Raw genomic sequence first — 5,994 nt, 5'->3', positions numbered from 1 at the left:
CACACTCTGGACTGCCTTTTGAGGCGGTCTCGGTCTGCCTCCAAGTGAACCCTGGAGTGGTTCAGTTGATGTGTGAATGCAAACCGAACCAAAAGCAGAATAAGACCAGAGACATGGCACATGTAAAGAAGCTGATTGCACAGTTTTTGTTGACATTTCCCAGATTTTCCCCAAATGTGTGATTGTTTATCGCCATACCATTATTTCCACAGCTGGCATTGTTCAAATACCTTGGATGCATAATTAAGGTGACAGTAGCCTAGACAGTGGCGTATAATTCATTACTGACAGTAAATGGGAGAACGTATAGTAGTCTATTTCATAACATGTGGTGGAGAATTATTTGGCCACATAATAATATCATGTTTACCAAAAAAGGTTTTTAATGAAGTTTAAGTGATACTGTATGAATTAAATCGGGCTTCATATTATTCCTTAACAACCTGGCAACCCAGAGTGAACCTGTCAGCCTCCGACGAAAGGAATGAGGACAAAACAACCAAAATTAAAGAAATATTATTGCCATTAAGCCGCTTTTTCACAGCATAATGTCAGGTATGGGATTCAAAACGATGTCCAATAAAAAGCGTGATCATATGGCTTTGTTTAGAACGTTTGTTTGTCAATGGGCAATGTGAACCATAACAGAACAAATTAAAACTAAAACAAAAGTAACAATTTCACAAACAAACGTAGGTGTGAACGTGACCAAAGAAAAAACTAGACGTAATTTCCTTGGTCCCCAGCCCTTACCTTTATAAGAAGCAACCTCTGTTTACGCTGTTCATGCTAAAATGGAATACACCCCCATATCTTATGAAATGACATGTCCATGCATTTCAAACTATCTTACTCTCTTACTCTCTCTCTCTCCCTATCTCTATCTCCCTATCTCTCTCTCTCCCTCTCTCTCTCCCTCTCTCTATCTCCCTCTCTCTCAGTCCCTCTCTCTGTACTTGTGCACCGGGGAGGTGTCAGATCACTTTGAGTATGTGATGATTCATTATCCAAATGTACTGAACAAAGCGGCCAGTTTATTGGCATGTGAGTGACCATTTATGGGGAAATCATATTTCTGCGAGACATGGGAGGCCTGGCAAGTTTGCTGAGTTGGAGTGACAAAACGATATAAAAAAAGCTTGTTGTAAATGGCCAGAGCCGGGCCCAAGTGAGCCGCCTGTATTTAATCCTCTATTGCTCTAATTAAAGTATTGATGCCTCCAACCAGTCCAGCAGAAGAACCCAATGTGTGTAAGTGTGTGTGTGTACTCACTCACTCTCGCACGCACGCACGCGCGCGCACGCACGCACGCACACACACACACACACACACACACACACACACACACACACACACACACACACACACACACACACACACACACACACACACACACACACACACACACACACACACACACACACACACACACACACACACACACACACACACACACACACACACACACACACACACGCACACACATAAACACACAGACACACACCGCCATACGCTATTAATTGTCCTGGCCCACCAGTCCCGTGGAGTGTGATAACTCTGGGTAATTTTATTAATAAAACCATCTTTTAACCCCCCGTGCTGCCCCCCTCCCCACCCCCCACACACCCACACACACACACACACACACCCACACCCGCACACACACACACACACACACACACACACACACACACACACACACACACACACACACACACACACACACACACACACACACACACACACACACACACACACACACACACACACACACACACACACACACACACACAAACACACTTCACCCTACTCATTTATAACAGCTCACTGCTTTCCCTGGCACACTCGCCCATAATGAATCACAAGCAAATTAATGAATACTCCCTCCATATCTCTCTCTCCATATCCCCCTCCCTCTCTCTCTCTCTCTCTCTCTCTCTCTCTCTCTCTCTCTCTCTCTCTCTCTCTCTCTCTCTCTCTCTCTCTCTCTTTCTCTCTCTCTCTCTCTCCCTCTCTCCCTCTCTCTCTCCCTCTCCTCCATCTGTATCTATCCCGCTCTCTCTCTCTCTCTCTCTCTCTCTCTCTCTGCAGACTGATCTTGCTGTCTGCTGGTGCTGGCGTCAGCCTAGTGTTTACCCAGTGGGCATGTAACACGGTGGTAAAGGAGTAATGACCAGGGATGATAACACTAAACCGAAGCCCACGCAGCAGACATCAGCATTAATTTGTAGCCGCACAGGTATCAGAATGTGTGTAAGCGCCACGGTGCGTTAATGAGAAGAAACAAGACACTCAAGTGGACCGAGGGGGGGGGGTTTCGTCCTTGACCTCCCTGCACCGTCTGCATCGATAATTCCATCTTTCCGTATCGCGCCGAAGCGATGGGATAATAATAATAATAATAAATAATAATTATAATAATAAATAATAATAATAATGCATGACCTGTTGCATAGGTCTTTATTCAGCATGCAACAACACTCAATGTTTTAGCGGTACACATAGCGGTTAGTTTTTAGCACACACACCGGAACACACACACGCATGCATTGTCTCTTTAGAATCGCCGATGCGATTAGTCTCTGCAATTAACCCATCCCGTCGTCCTTCCCCCCCAAGGGCAGCCGGGAGCAGACAGGCGTCAACGTGAGCCGCGCCAGGGGACCAATCCAAGTGCTCCTGTCCGTCTTCGTCAAGGACGCCACAGCGTTAGCGATCTGTTGTTGTCCATGTTTTTCCATTGGGTTTATCTTATCGGGGGGGAAACCCTTGCGAGCACGGGGAGAACATGCAAACTCCACACAGAAAGGCCTGGGAGATACCCCACCTGGGTACCTGGCATCATGGAAACCTGGTCCCCAAGCGGGAATCGAACCCTGGACCTTCTTGCTGTGAGGCGACAGTGTTAACCACTACACCACCGTGCCACCTTAATGCTGGCTGGTCTCATCAGCCTGTTGGGTTTCACTTTGGAAAAGAGGATGGCAGTGAGAGGAGGGTGGGATTATTCCCTGACGCTAACATTTCACCAACAGCAGTGTTGTGTGTGTTAGTAAAAAAATATATATATATTCCTAGTTACTCGTTTTAAAAGTCACTTAATTGCTACGTTACTTCCGTACGTATGATTGGTTCCTTTCTTACCATCAAAATTCGGTAGCCTACAATTATAGGCAACTTCACCTGCGTGCCTCGAGTGAATGACCATGTCAGGGCAACACCTCAAGGGGTTTTCCAAACAGACACACAGTGTAGCTCTCTCCCCAACGATACACGGACACAGGTCGGTTCTTTTTGAAACAGGCGTTTATTGTCTTGGGCTCATCACCATCCTCGTCCCTCTCACGCCGTGAAAACTATATTTATTGGATGAACACAGACACAGTACAAAAGGCAATAGTTACAATACAATTGCAACGGTTACAATAATACAACGGCCCATCAAAATGCATTTACTCAAAGAAATATAATACCTCGTTGGCCGCTTGTCAGGAAAAGAGTTTCTTGAATTCTTGTCCTATGGAATACCTTTGTTTCGACCGTCTGCTACAAACGCTAGACGTCCATAAATATCAAACTAAACCGGTCGAGCAGCGTATAGTCTTGCTCGACTGTCCATCAGAGCGCACCTGCTCTCTCTGTCTATTGAACACTTGCACAACATGAGGTAGACATGTCCGGTTAAATGTGACACTCGTGACCTTGTGCCTATCACGTTTAACTTTTGACCAATGAATTTAGCTTTTTACAACAAATTATTTATGTATCACATTATTTATATAATTATTACTTTATGCTTGAAAATAAGAAATAAATCATTAATCAATGAATTATAAAATATAGAATAGTTATGCAGCAGCACTTACACACAGGCTGCCGCAATGACAGAGCTGCGCTTAGCGTAGATCATTGTTTTCAACAGACGCGGCCCGCCATGCCTATTGTAGCGCAGAGCACAGCACCTCTGGTGTGAAAACTCATTAACTGAAAACCACCAGCTTTTCTCTTGCAGCCATTTGGTAACAAATTCGCAGCTGGCTTAAATTGAGCAGGTGTTTCGAGAGATTTTGGGGCTGTATTTTTCTAAGTGGAAAGCAGGAGAAGCCGGGGCTCACACTCCAATAGGATGAAACAGCGCTGATGACTTAAGCTGACTGCCGACGGCGGGTGAGCGACGTCGGCGGGCGAGCGACGTCGCCTGACGATGCGATCGTCTGTCACTCAACGACAATCGCTTAGCACCCCACACCAGACCTGGCCGCTCAGGTATAATAAGCTATATGTGCTCTGTTTAGCTGGGGGTGTTGTTTCCCCCCGGGAGATATGGGATGACGGACCGGACGTTAGGTTGTCATGAAGCAAGCGTATTAGCAGGTAGCTGTGTTGTGCATTACGAGGGAAGTATTAACCTGTAAAACCCATATTGAGCTGGAATTAAACCAACATATATGAATACAACCTCTCCTCATTCTTCCTGACATTACTGCATGACTGATCGCTACAATACGTTCACTACCACCGATTGGACAAGTATTGTTATGCACCTGCTGAGAGATAATGTTTTTTCATGGAAGACACTAACTGTTCTGTTCTCAACCATAATTTTCTTTGGACAATAAACCTTACAAACTACATCAGCTGCAGCCTGGACATTAAACTCTGTCAACATCCACAACTTCTTTTGTTACACGAGTATAAAAACATCTAGTAGGTGCATCGTGGCGCATTGTCAATTTATTGGTTAACCTCTTAAGCCAGACGAGACCAGTACCGGTCCCAAAATGACATCACGTCATAAATCAATCTCTCCAGACTGTTTGACAAAAGTATCGTTTTATTTTTCAAGCGTATTCAAGTATAAACATCATAACCATGTCACAACAGCAGTTATAATGTATATTATCATCAACACGTTAGTTTACAAATAGGTTAAAGTGTTATTACCTGTAGATAGATTTTCGTTTTACTAGTTTCAAGTTTCAAGTTTCTTTAATAGTTGTCATACAGAAGTACAGAATACTTTTATACAAAATGCTTCTTACTGTTGCGCTCCAGAGACTGTGCAAGACAAGATAAGTATGAAATAAAATAACATAGTAAAATTAGAAGTAAAAAAAAATGAGGTCACAGTGTTCAGTTTAGACATATGTACAATGTTCGATGCAGAATAGACGTAGTTACCATACAATATACAATACTGTGCAGTGTACTAATATACAATACTATATAGTGCAAGGCAGAAATGGAGAAATGGGACGAGGTGCAATTTAGGTACAATTCACAGTAGGTGTACGAGTTGTAGTGCAAATCCTTTATCAATAAATATAAAGTGTAAGTGTGTTTGTGTGATCTAAAGTGTGGAGAGTGGGTGCTGCAGTGTGTTGTTTGTTTGAGTGAGTGTGTGCGTGTGGGTGTGTGTGCTGTGTGCATTTGATGGTTGTTGCATAGTGATTATTGTTCGTTTAGCAGCCTGATGGCCTGGGGGTAGAAGCTTCTTCTGAGTCTTTCTGTGCTCACCTTAAGACTCCGGTATCGCTTGCCTGACCGCAGCAGTTCAAAGAGGCAGTTGTTCGGGTGGCTCGAGTCCTTAATAATTCTCTTAGCCTTCCCCTTGCACCGCTTGTTGTAAATGTTCTGGAGGGTGGGAAGCCCCCCTCCAATTGTGCGTTCGGCTGAACGTGTCACTCTTTGTAGTCTGCTACGGTCTTGTGCAGTGCTATTCCCAAACCAGGAGGTGATGTTGCCGGTCAGGATGCTCTCTATTGTACATGAGTAGAAGTTCCTAAGGATCTTCTGACTGACTTGGAACTTCCTTAGGCGCCTGAGGAAGTAGAGGCGTTGTCGTGCCTTCTTCACAACACTGTCAATGTGTGTGGTCCATGTCAAGTCCTCGGATATGTGGGCTCCGAGGTACTTGAAACTGTTCACTCTCTCAACCGGTGCCCCGTCTATGCTGATGGAGGCTGTAGTCCTTGACCACCGACCTCCTGAAG

The sequence above is a fragment of the Notolepis coatsorum genome (genome assembly GCF_963971535.1).
Source record: "Notolepis coatsorum genome assembly, contig: SCAFFOLD_636, whole genome shotgun sequence".
Lineage (NCBI taxonomy): Eukaryota > Metazoa > Chordata > Actinopteri > Aulopiformes > Paralepididae > Notolepis > Notolepis coatsorum.
Note: the sequence above shows the minus strand (reverse complement) of the source record.